A 12,732-nucleotide genomic window follows, 5' to 3' on the forward strand; every position below is an offset into this window, starting at 1 on the left:
AAACAAAACAGCAGGCTTAAGAAATCTTTCTGTAGTGGTATAATGAGGTTACAGCACATTATTTGCCTTGGTGCCTCCCAATCCATTTGTTACAGAGTCTAAACTTATACATTTGGCAGGTTTACGGCCATTTAAATCGATTAGCATTGTACACCTTATCTTCTTTTACCATACGATTACCCTCGTGCTTATCCCATAAGCTATAACCCATGTAGGCTCTCCAGTAGCCCCACACATTTCTTGGGGCTACGTCGACTACCTGTTCCGCCCTCTGGCATCAATCTAGGTCCACCTTCCAGTCCTCAACCGCCAGTATGGCCGCGGCATCTCCACATCTAAAATCTGGTATTACTTCCTCGCACAATCAATGAAAACAACTCAAGAGTCACCAGTGTATAGACTTCTTAACAAACTAGAGCACCAGTCTTGGCACCCACCACCCACTCATCGCCTTATCCTTTCCAACACAAATGGCTATTGATTTGCCATCATTTTGTGTGGTTACCAAGACAGCTATAATTGTAGCACCTAGGGGTGAAAATGCATGTGGCTGTCCAGCAGCTGGTTTGAGATACTGTTTACCATTGTCCATGGCTGAATGTTGAAACGTTGTGTGAAAGTTAACAAATTGTTATCCACAATTGTGAAACACGATTAAAAAGTAACTCACGAAGCACCTTTGCAAACAAGAAAATATCTCAAATCCTTAAAACATTTAATCGGCTCTGTGAATGAATGAATGAATTCCCCAATCAATAAATCAACCAATAACTTGGACACCCTGGTTATACCGGGGTCATCTGCAAATTAATTCAATGCATCAGTCAGTGAATTATCTACTTCACAAAATAGTTTTTACTTGGAGAGCAAATATTTAAATGTACCATTTCCCTCGGTGGGGCATTGCAGTCCTGCCAAGACTTAATATGATCTCAAACCATTGAATTTGATCACAGATAATCAATCATCCATCAGGAAAGCTCTTTTTTTAACACCTCTAGGAAGATCTCAGGCCATTCGTAGTAAATGAAATTTGTCACTCAGGGTAAAATCGGACTCCTCTGAATCTGTATTTATCGGATGTGATAAATACCTTCAAATTCGCCACATTGCCCCATATATATATATATACATATATTAAGCCAGGTGAAATTTAAATTATACCGACATAATTTCGTGAATTTTGCGTCACACTAGTTATGTGAAATTCACAAAATCACGCCATTATGCCAAGTTGCATAGTTATTCAGTGTTCACAGTGAAAGTTTACTGCAAGTGCGCAGGAATAACGCAAATGGCCAGAACACATGTGGCTGCTGCTTGTAACACCAGTGTTTTTTGTTTTTTTTTTACTACGAAAATCACAATGCGAGGAGACATTTTGCACTAAAATATAGCACTAAATAATGGATTTGCTTTTTTGTATAATTACACATGAAGTATCCTAAAATTTTACATTATTTAATGTAAGCAAATTACGCAAAAAAATCACACACACCCTGATATTTACCAGCCATTTTTCCTCAAAACATTTCTGCAGGTTAGATTTTTCGAACTGTATCAAAGAGGATGCGATTAATTGTCAGGATTAACAGGAGTTGCCCCAAACATTAGAATTTAATGGCCAACTCGCAATGAGTGTCTTAGAATTCACAACGTGTGCTTCTCTTCCCTTCCTGTGAGGTGGCAATGCTGAGATGCTGCGCACCGTCCCCTCCCATCGCTGTGACCCTTAAAATGTCTCCATGGTGGATGGATACCCTGTGTATTTCCAAAATCAACTGGCCCCTGCATAATGCGACGAGGGGTCCCCGAGTCTCCAATATTTTACAGATATGCATTGGCCTTCAGCTGAATTCCGGACCCCTAGAGGGTTGGCCCCCCTGCGTTAACCTATGCCCCTGCATTGAGCCCCATGCCAGGTCTGCTCTTGACTGGCCCTATCAGAATTACCTTTGCCTCACGCGCCTTCCGTCAGTGCTCCCTCGTGTCTATCCCGCGTTTTTTCCCTTCTATATACGTCACTTGCTTTTCTCCAACACAGATACAAGTGCCGAGGAAGACAAAGCGAGCTGACGGAGAAAAAGGGAAGGATGAGGAAAGTAAACAGTCTAATCCGTGCGACATTTAATCAGTTGGGACCAACTCACTCACATATGCGCTTCGTGATAAGGCCCATGGCTGATAAAAACGGATATTTGTCAAAGGAAGAAAACAAACGAAACCAAAAGAAAACGCACTAGTTTTAACCTCTGTCCCCAGCCAGGAGCCCGACCGGATGTAAAAGACAATCGAATTTACCGAACTGTTTACGGCGGTCAATTAGCGAGGGCCTTTGTTTAATCTGGATCAGGCCCAATCAAAACCTGAGGTCTCTGGTACAGCGATGGGTAACTCACCTCTGTTGGGTGAAGCTTTGTGTTCGGGGCTAGTTTCCCGAGTTATTGCTTGTGAACGAACCGCACGCGCTCTGCCACGCACAGCTCTATGTAAGGCCTGCTCTTATTGTTTCTATGCAGCTATTAGACCCCCAGCTCTAGCAATGCATTGTATTGTAACATTTGTATTTCTTTATCTTGCATTTTTATGTAGCGCAAACATTACAGAAGGTGCCAAAGCACTTTTCAGTAGATATATGGTATTACATGGATTGTTACAGAGGTACGCGTCCATTTGTGCAGTGCTTCATACATCCCACAAGGCCCCAAAGCGCAGAGAAGAGAAGTAAATAACTACTACTGAATTAGATTCACATGGTTATAAGGTGATTGGTAAGCCATGTATCCTATAAATTAAAAGTCTGGTGTTGTGCCCAAATCGTGTCACCGCTATCTTATAGTAGTGCTTACATACGTAAGTGCCAATAGGACGCTGAAACGTCAGGTTTGTGAATGGTAGAGATGCATGCTGGAATGATATCTGAATGGCTGGGGATCAGAGGACTTTGAGGGTGAATACCATGGATCGCACTTGGAAATTAAGTTCACCACGTTCCAAGTGGGCCGGTAATCCATCCCCCAGAAGTATTTATGCCGCGGGAGCAAGCAAGCCCAAGTTGGAGCAAATCATCTCTAATTGTGCATCAGGCAGTTGTACACTACCAAAATGCTTCATTTTGATTTGCTCCTATGTGGTTGTGATCTACCCAGGAGATTCATAACTTGTACCCGGGACGAGCCTCCTTACAGCATCACCCAATGCTCCTTCTTTCCATAAGAGCTGCTTGTGAACATCACAGAGTTCGAATAAAGAACCCGGATGTTCACTTAAGTCACTGAATGCACTTGTGCTGGGAAGGTTGTATGATAGAGGCACGCATGGCTAAACGCAGTGGTCGAAGTGGGAAAAACATAGTAGGGGAACTGTGGGCGGAGAATCAGAGGGCGGGAATAACCTGAGGATTGGATCAGTGGGCGGAGTTAGAGGTGTGGCCAGGATGCGCAAAACATCCCAATCTTTAGTATTTGTTTGGCATTTCACTGACCAGTTACAGCTTATTATGTTATTTAATTCAACCAATGGATACACATGATTATTTAACGATTAATATGAGTTATTGACACTAAAATAAATTCACAAAGTGGGTTATGTTTCTAATCACAGAATGTCCCAAATATGCTTAAAAGTAGAAGCACAAGCCATTTGTTTCCGAGCCATGGAGTTTGTCGTCAGCAATATACACAGACAATCAATTTTACGTGTGTAAATCACTGTATAGGAAATGTTACCTAAGACAAAGGACTACAAGGTGTAGGAGTCACATGACAACTATACTAGTAGGCAGTATAGTTTTTAATAGTGATTGATCTGGAGTAACACAACTCAGAATTTAAAACTTAATACCATGCTGTTCAAAGAAAGAAAAGAAAACAAAAGTAGCGCTCCACTGCTAAACTCTGTAAAGTGACGCTAATGTGTTTGGGTTTGAATGAAACCAATCTGGCCACTTTAAGAACACTCTCTCTTGCTTTATTTATTTATTTTTCATATTTTGAACCGCTTATTTCTGAGGCTGCACTTTGGAATAAAAAAATGTCAAAAACAGCATTTCCAGAAAAAGTGTATTTTTTATTTTTTTTGCATCCATTTCACAGGGGAACAAATGGACGACAGGAAGAAAGAGAGGGTGTGAAGCATTTCTTGAGTCACGGTTTTCGGTAAGTGAGGACGAGCTAGACAGAAAGAGAGGGAATAAGAGTAAGAAAGAGAGGGGGGAATGGGGAGGGGCGCTGTTAGCGTCAGAGCAGAAGCAGACATTGTCCTTGTCTTGTCTGTGCAGGAAGCAAGAGATGGAGATCTTTTCCTTCTCTGCTCCCCGCCCGTCCCCGAACAGCCACTAATGCCGAGCCCTCTCTGTAGGCCTTGGTTGGATATTTCTGACGTCCAGGGACGCATGTTAAAAATAAAAAAGTAGGGGAACGGAATCTATAGGATTAAAGAAGATGGGACACACTGTGCCCTGCCAATCCCGCCCACTACCACGTGTGCTTTTACAACTCTGCCGTAACCAGGAATGCTTCTGAACAACACATTCCTTTACCAACCAATTTCATGGTAAAGGCATGACTGGTAAAGGAATATGTGTGGTAAAGTTCACACCCTCGTCCTGAGCCCTAAAATCTGCCCTAACCACCCCAATCCATAAAAACTACCCTGCCCCGAGCCCTAAAAACTATTCCGCCCTCCCTTGAGACCTAAAAACGAACCCGCCCCAGCTCTAAAAACGACCCGACCCCAAAAAGTACCCCGATTCCCCCAAAGCCCTAAAAGCTACCCCGACTCCCCATTGATAAGCATACAGAATATTATACGAAGTAACCTACTGAATACCTGCAGAACACTGACAAGGACCCCAAGGTCGCCCAGAAGCCCTGGTCATGTATCTGTACTTGCTCTCACTCAAAGTACCTATACACCAAAATCACGACAGAAGCATGGTAAGAATGGAGTTCACAATTAGGTCTGGCTAAAGAGCTCTTTCAGCCATGACGTGTCCCTCTACGAGCTGCTGATGGAGCAGAAGAGAGTGTCGATTCATCATCTGAAAATCTCTTGGCATAGATCAGACATAAAAGTTTCCGCGCTCATGGTTTGTACCACAAATAAACTGGCTGTGTGCCCATATCTTTGCCTTAAAGACAATGTGCAACAAACGTGTAAAAACTGGGATATCTGGAACAAGCAATGAAATCATAAAATCAATGTATTCATCTCTGAATTGGAAGCAGATGATCAGCTACAGGCCCACTGGTGCTTGTAAACTGAAGTGGGGACTAAGGCAGTGGGGCAACATCAGTAAAAAGCTGTTAAGCATACACTTCAGTGCCAACCCGCTTGAGAAGGTCTCCAACCCACGGCTACAGGCGCAACGCAGATAAATAACATGTCTGTTTCACGACAATGAACTGGTGACATAGACTCCCACTCTGGAAGACCAGCAAAGGAACCTGGATCTCCCAGCAACCTGCTGTGAAACAAGGGTTTGCAGGTTACCCTGAAAAAAAAACTACATTTAGGGCTCAGAATCAATCAAATAAATTCTAGTTGTTCATTATTATACTGACATAGGCATACATACGTATGGGAAAACATGGCATGTTTTTTGCACTATATAGAAACCACTGTGAAGATTTATTCTTCCAATAAAACAATCAAAAAAGTATTTCACAGTAAAATTCTACCAGTTATCCAGATGGGTGATGGCTAGTGACCAACAGCGACTCAAAACTACCAAGACAGGAATAAACACGCACACAAATATTTTCTAGCAGTTCTGCATAAGCAATGAACGTAACACAAACACATGACACTGTCAGTGAACAAAAACTAAAGTTGTCCCACAGTATTCTAGGGTTCTACTTAGGACCCGCTCCAGGCTATGAGGACATCATCCACATGGCTGTTTGCATCACTGCCACTTCACAGGAGGACATCAGACTCAAATACTACAGCAAGCCCTGAAAGGCAAATGTACCTCTCTCTGGGAAGGGCAGCTAGAGGGAACACGGGGCCCAGTGTTGTACATCTGTGCCCAGGAACTAAAGCCAAAAGAACAATTGATGGACAAAATTCAGAACAATGTCATACGTTCACCCCGGTGCAGAGATCTGGGCCTAAATCCATCGTTTTTTGCTCACCATGCCTTTCCAGTTTGAATCCAGCAATATGCAAATCAGCCTTGACCCTGCACCCAATGGGAACAGTCCAGCCCGAACTGCCAGGCCAGGTCCTCCCTGGTCTGGAAACAAGCATCCTAGGACCGGTTTCGGGGTTTCACCCCTCATCAGCCAGGATATCTTGACTTCAGTGGCATGGAGAGCCAAGCAGGCTATCTCACATCTGTGAGGGTTGGATACCACAGACAGACACTCAAGAGATGCGGACAGAGGGACCACAGACTGCAGACTGGAACAGGTAGACATTAACACAAGAGGGACCCCAGAGAGGCCACACTCTGCCCTTAGCTGACAAGGGAAAAGCAGAAACTGATGCATTTCCTCCCACACAGTACAAAGCGCACTGACTCAGAGAAACATTCTTTCTGAAGTTGTTTGGTAAGTAAAGTAGGATGCACAAGAAACTGAGAATGAGTAAAACTGCATTCCACTCTCAGGGGAACAAAGAGGCGATTTAAATAGCTGCCTGCCTGACACTTAACATCCAGCATGTAGGTCATACATGAAGTGTAACCTCAGGCAATTATTTTAAAACCATATCTATGCTTGTTTATACCTCTGTGTCAAAACAGAAAAGGACCAATGCATCCGTCCTGCTGTTTTCACATTGTTTATATGAGAGACCAGACTCTGCAAGAGCGAGACAAGGGAAAGGCAGACACCGAAGCATTTCCTCCCACACTGTACAAAGCGCACTGACTCGGACAAACACACTCTGACGGTCTTTGATAAGGACAGTACAATTCACAAGAAAAAGCAAAGAAGTAAAACTGCATTCCATTCTCAGGGGAACAAAGAGGCAATTTAAAGAGCTAACTGACATATAACATGGTGTCAGTAACTTACTCACGAAGCGTAACCTCAGGCAATTATTTAAAAAACCATCTTAGTGCTTGTTTTTACCTTTGTGTCAAAACAGAAAAGGACCGATGCATCCGTCCTGTGTTTTCACATTGAGTGCGTGGCATGGATGAGCTTTGGCAGTACTGGGCTCTTGTCAAACCAGTACAATTCATTTGAATTTTGGATTTTGCTAGCACGTCTGAAGGGTCCTCGTCACCTACTTTGAAGCACACAGTAGTGCATGGGAAGTCGGGGAGAAAGTCAGAGCCCCCCCCCCCCCCCCGCCACTCATACCCACACAAGTATTGCCCAAGATTGAACCCCCTCCCATGAGCATTCTTGAAAGAACGAGGTCTGAACCCCAAATCACATGCACGGTGCAAAATACAGCCATACGCTAAAAGGACCTGTCCTTGAGAAAAGAGAAGCAGCGGGGCTCAGGAGAAAACGTCACAGGTACACCCCCGTAATATGTTTTATTGTGTCATTGGCAGGCGGTAGTTTATTTTCTGCTGAGCTGCCCCCTTGGTATTTGCATTCATGGGGCAGCAACAATGACCGCTGTTGTTCTTTGTTCCAGCATGAGAAAGTGGTAAATTAAACTGGACACAGGGCTGGTGAGAGGGTTTTATTATTTAATAACTTTTGATATAGTACTGCTAGACCCCTGTGGGTGACAGAGCTCTTTATATTAAAGGTTAGAGGAGAGGACAGAGCGTGTTTACACGGATCAGAAGGACACTCCAGACCTTGGTAAGGTTCCCTGAGAAGGTGCGTTTGAGAATGGACTCTTTTTGTTGCAGGGAGCTTTCGCGAATAGAATAGATTTGCTTCACAAAGTGCTGTTTCTGCTTGACTATTACATTCTTGTATGTTTTAAAGAGGTAAAATTAGGGATATGACCATGTATTCAAGGATGAATTATTGTGGTATTTCAGATTTGAAGCTTGTGCAGAGTTATGGGTTTTAAAAAGTAGTGTTCTGTCAGACACGTATAACCAGTTTGGTACTGTACCTATAGTGCCCATCCTGTTATATAAGGTGCGTAGGAGGATGTATTGATCAATATTATTGAATGATGCAAATTGTAGCGGAGTACACACAGTGCTTAATTTGAGCTAGTGGTTGGAGGTGGGACCCAAAGACACTCTTTTTTTCGCTCATTTATTCTCAACAATTCGATCCAGTGCAAGAGAAAGAAAAACACAAACGGGGAGAATAAGAGGGAAGAGTATGATGGAAAACCAGTGGCAACTAAAAAGCAGCTATGATTAATAAGCTAAAAGAGCGAGATAAAGAGGCATGGAGTGTGCTGGTGGAGTAAAGATGCATACAATAAAATTAATATAAAGTACAGCACTTGAAAGCTGGAGTTTATTTAATGCATCTTTTGCATCTTTAATCTACATATACTACCTTCCTTTATGCATCTATATACCTTCCATGAACTTATGGATCTATATATTTATTACTTTACTTCTATTTCAGCATATCCAATGCACTATCCTATTTTTCACCCCATACCGCTTTCAATATAGCTTCTACCTCAATTCTCTGACTCATCTCAAACAGGGCCGGACTGGCCGTAGCGGGCACCGGGCAATCCCCCGGTGGGCCGCATAGGTGGGGGCCGGTTTTGGGCCCCTGGGGGCCGTTTTTGTTACAGGGCTGTTTTTGCAGCATAGTTGCAAAATCGTCCCTGTAACAAAAGAAGCCGAAAACCGGCCCTGGCAAAGAGCTCGGCAGCACGCCCAAGCCCTGGGATCAATACCTCTATCAATATATCCTCTACCTCCACTCTTTCATTCATCCCAAGCCCCATACCAATACTATGATCCCCAAAATAACCCTTTGTAGTGGAGACGGAGGTTCAGGTACACACATTGCTATGTTGGCATAAGCGGCTTAGAAGTTAAAACGCCATCTTGCAACTTTTGCTGCTTTTGCACACGACACTGCTGATAGATGTTATTATATGAAAATTGCTTGCTTGCCTTTTCTTCACACGAGAACGGTCTGTTGTTCATATCCCTAGATGTACACCGTGACCTTGGTCTGAACATTGTGTGCAGACACTGTCAGGGCTAACAAACAATGTATGCTTTTGAATTCAGGTTGATCGTCCCACGCTCTAGCCATAACACACAACCAGCTGCAAATATCTGAAATTCGAGCGCCTTTAACCTCTTCAGTGCCCATGACGAGATAGTCTCGTCATGGAGCACGGTCGCGCTGTGCCCATGACGAGACTATCTCGTCATGAACCCCACCCACTAATAAAACGCCCGGCACAGGAGGGGGAAAGGGCGTGGCACAGAAGGGGTTAATAGTGCAGTTTGCATGCATGAGACACACTTTGGAGAAGACTTTTTCCAGACACAGAGTAAAGCTGGTCCTGTGATGTGGTTCACCTAAGCTGATCTTTACGGTATGAGGTTCCCCATTCAAACCTAGAGACCTTCTATTAGTATAATAATACTAGCTTACTAGTGAAGGGAGGATGGTTTTATTCCACTATCATTTGTAACATGATTTCTCCCTTCATTTTCTATGGTATTGTAACAATGCTGATGGTTTTATTCTTAATCATTTGTCTGCTTATGTTAGCCAAAGTTCCGCATCTTAGGACACGTAGTTTATAAAAGAAACATTTTAAATTTTACTATGTCTCCGATTACTCTTGTTGTGGACTGATATGAGAATAATAACGAACAGGTATTTCTGATTCCCACCATTCCTGAGAATACTCTAAGTCGCATGTTCTGGGTTGTCTAATCATTGGTAGCTTCGAGATGATACGGAGAGCGAATGAGACACTGATGCTAGTCGGATAGGGGTTCCGGGTACTGAGTTGAGTTTTTGGTACACCGCAATTCACTGAGGTCCTGGTTTCCTGCGCATAGTTCTGTGCATGAGCAGAATCCCTGCAACACCTTTCGAGACTCCTTCCTACTCTACCCCTCCTTGCATCATCTCATACTTCTTTTACTATTCCGATTCCCCAAAACAAGCCTTTCTAAACCCTTCCCTTTGACTCTTCCACCTCCCTTTTACTCATCCAAAGCCTCCCCCTACTGCTATGAGCTCCAAAACAAACAAACAAAAAATATTTCTAAATCATTCCCTCTTCTATCCCTCTACTAACCTGTCCAATCCAAATAACAGACTAACTTGTCCACCACTCAAATTAATTTCATATTTCACTATACTAATTCACCACTAATACTTTATGGGTTCCGGAGTAGGGTGCTACTCGCCAAAAAAGTGGTTCAACGCCTCGTCAGGGGTAGTAAGCACTATATAAATGCAATTACAATACACTACAATGAGGTGGAATCAAGACATAGCAGCCTTGGCATTCAGCACTCTTTTGATATTGCAGGCCACGGGATTCTGAACTAAACTTTGGGCACTGGTAAATATTCCTTTACAAATTTAGCACTGACTACACACTGTGTTTTCCCTCATGAAAGGGAGGTAAGTTCTTTTAACCATGGAGGTTTCTGTGCTGTGATCAGATCTAAATTCAGAAAGGTACATCCCAATTAGGCGGTTTGCAGTAGTAAAAGTTTCCAACTGAGAGCCACCACATTTCTCCATGAATTTAAGGGAGATTGCTAGTCCTGGGATGAGTTACTAATTATCAAGACTTACCGGGTCTGCATTAAGTTTTTTGGTAGAAGGGAAATATAGCCCACTTGACGGTTTTGGGAATATTGCCTCATGCAAAGGAGGAAGTGAAATAATTTCCAGCCATATGGGTGTGAGGGCATCCATCATGTGTTTGGACAAGGGAAGGTGAGATGGGGTCTGAGGACTAGGCTGGAGCCTGGGTGTGTGATAGGGCTAATTTTAAGTCAGTTTTAGAGATGGGTCCTAAGGAGTATCATGATGCATAGGGTGTTATCCTGGTAGGGGAATATGCTGATCTTCTGGTTTTATGTTTGAAGGTCGTCGCTGCTATGGACTATACCTGGAGGAGCAGCAGATGTCTGTGATTTAATTTGTGGACATTTCAATCTGGGGTTAACATCGACACACTCTGGATGCCAGGTGTGCGCCCCACAGAAATTGCAGTGTTTTTTCCAGGGGTGCCCCCCTGGTATATCCGCTGCCCTGCCCACCCTGCCCACCAGTATTTCACCACCTACAACTCTAGCGCTGTTTATTTAGGCACTGTTGTGCAGGCGGCGAAATATCAGTCAGCATAATAAATGCGGCATAAAATCCTCATGCCATATGAAAAATGAAATGAAAAATAAATTTATAAAGAGCAAAAACATTCACCCAAGGGTGTCAAGGCGCTAACTCATATGATTTGTCACATGTTATTATGAATAGTTTTCTTTAAATATTAGGGTGCCTAATACCAAGGCTGTGTAGACTTGATCCTATCTAATGCCTCTTAAATTGACTACCAGATACTTCCTGGCTGTTTATTTCATTCATTCTTGCAGGTTCTTTTGCATCCCTTCTTTTTCTCGTTGTCATGGTTTCTATGTCTTTATCTTCCTTATTATTTCACCAGGCGTATTTTTCTCTCTCTTGCTCTGGGCCAAAGTCTGATGAGGAAAACTAAATTCCAGTCTCAAAAAGTAGTGCCATCGTGACTCTCCTGTAACCCCTGGCTCAAATTAGGCACTGCTGACATAGTTGGAGGAGAGCAGAGCATTAATGTAGTAAAAAATGGTTCTTTGGTAGCTGTGATATTGGGCTCAAGTGTGCTATCTTCACTTGGTTCAAAGACTCTGAGCCACTATCATGGATTCCAGTGTAAATACAGTGGGTGGTTTTCTGTTGTATCTTTGTCTGATGTTGCCTCTGATACACCTATGGTGGAGTTAGTTGAGTTACGTATCTGAGCCAATAATCCACCTTGCCATCATTCTTCAGATTAGTATCAGTCATTGATATAGTATCACTGGCAGAGCTGTTGTTGTTAGAAGTACAGACAGGGCTTTAAGTGAGCCTGGTCTCACCGGTGCTGAGCACTGGCAGTTTTTTAAAGGGGGGCTCGAAATGGGTCTCTATCGGGCTCTATTTTGTGCCCTGTTTTTTTTCCGGACTGCAGTGACAGCAGGCACATCGGTGTGCGCCTGCTCACACTGCTCACTTCTCACTAGTGGGGAAGTTACGCCATGACGTCATGCCAGGTGAGCGTTGTAGGGTAAGGGAAATCCTTTAAATATAGTCTTTTTCTCTCTGGATTTCCGCATCTTTTTGAAACTCAGGAGCAGCAACATTGTCGTGGGGTCACCAGGGCTTTAAGTGGAAGCTTTCTCAATATAATATACAAGCCATAGTTGCTGCTTACTTTTCTCATGCATTACATCAGCCACGTCCCGCTGAGAGACCCCCCATTTTTTTCATCCCACTTAAAGCCCTGAGTACAGAGGACATGAATTAGAATTGTGGTGGTATGTCTTTGGTGATTGTATTTATCATGGTCATCACTACAGTTGTGGGAATTTTTGCTAAACTATCATTGGCAATGTTGGTTCTGATAGGAGAGGAGATGGCTGATAGAGGTGAGCGGTCTCTGTGAGAGTTTGTAGTGGCAGATTTGAGTGATTTTGTTTGCTCATATCTGGTGGTAAATACATGGAAATTTACATCTTTAATTTGGAGCATATGCTTGCCATTGGTACATATAAAAAACAATTAAATAATAAATGTACAAATAATAATTAATAGTTAATTATTACTTAATTAA

At 43.0% G+C, this 12,732-nt stretch overlaps 1 long non-coding RNA gene across 1 annotated transcript in view; it reads left to right on the top strand.

The window, feature by feature from the left end:
• LOC146868124 (uncharacterized) overlaps nt 1-12,732 on the top strand; it is a 55,667-nt gene that overhangs the window by 11,949 nt on the left and 30,986 nt on the right. The gene's annotated exons all lie outside the window — the stretch shown is intronic.

Source organism: Triturus cristatus, chromosome 1_2 (genome assembly GCF_964204655.1).
Source record: "Triturus cristatus chromosome 1_2, aTriCri1.1, whole genome shotgun sequence".
In the NCBI taxonomy this organism is placed as follows: Eukaryota; Metazoa; Chordata; class Amphibia; order Caudata; family Salamandridae; genus Triturus; species Triturus cristatus.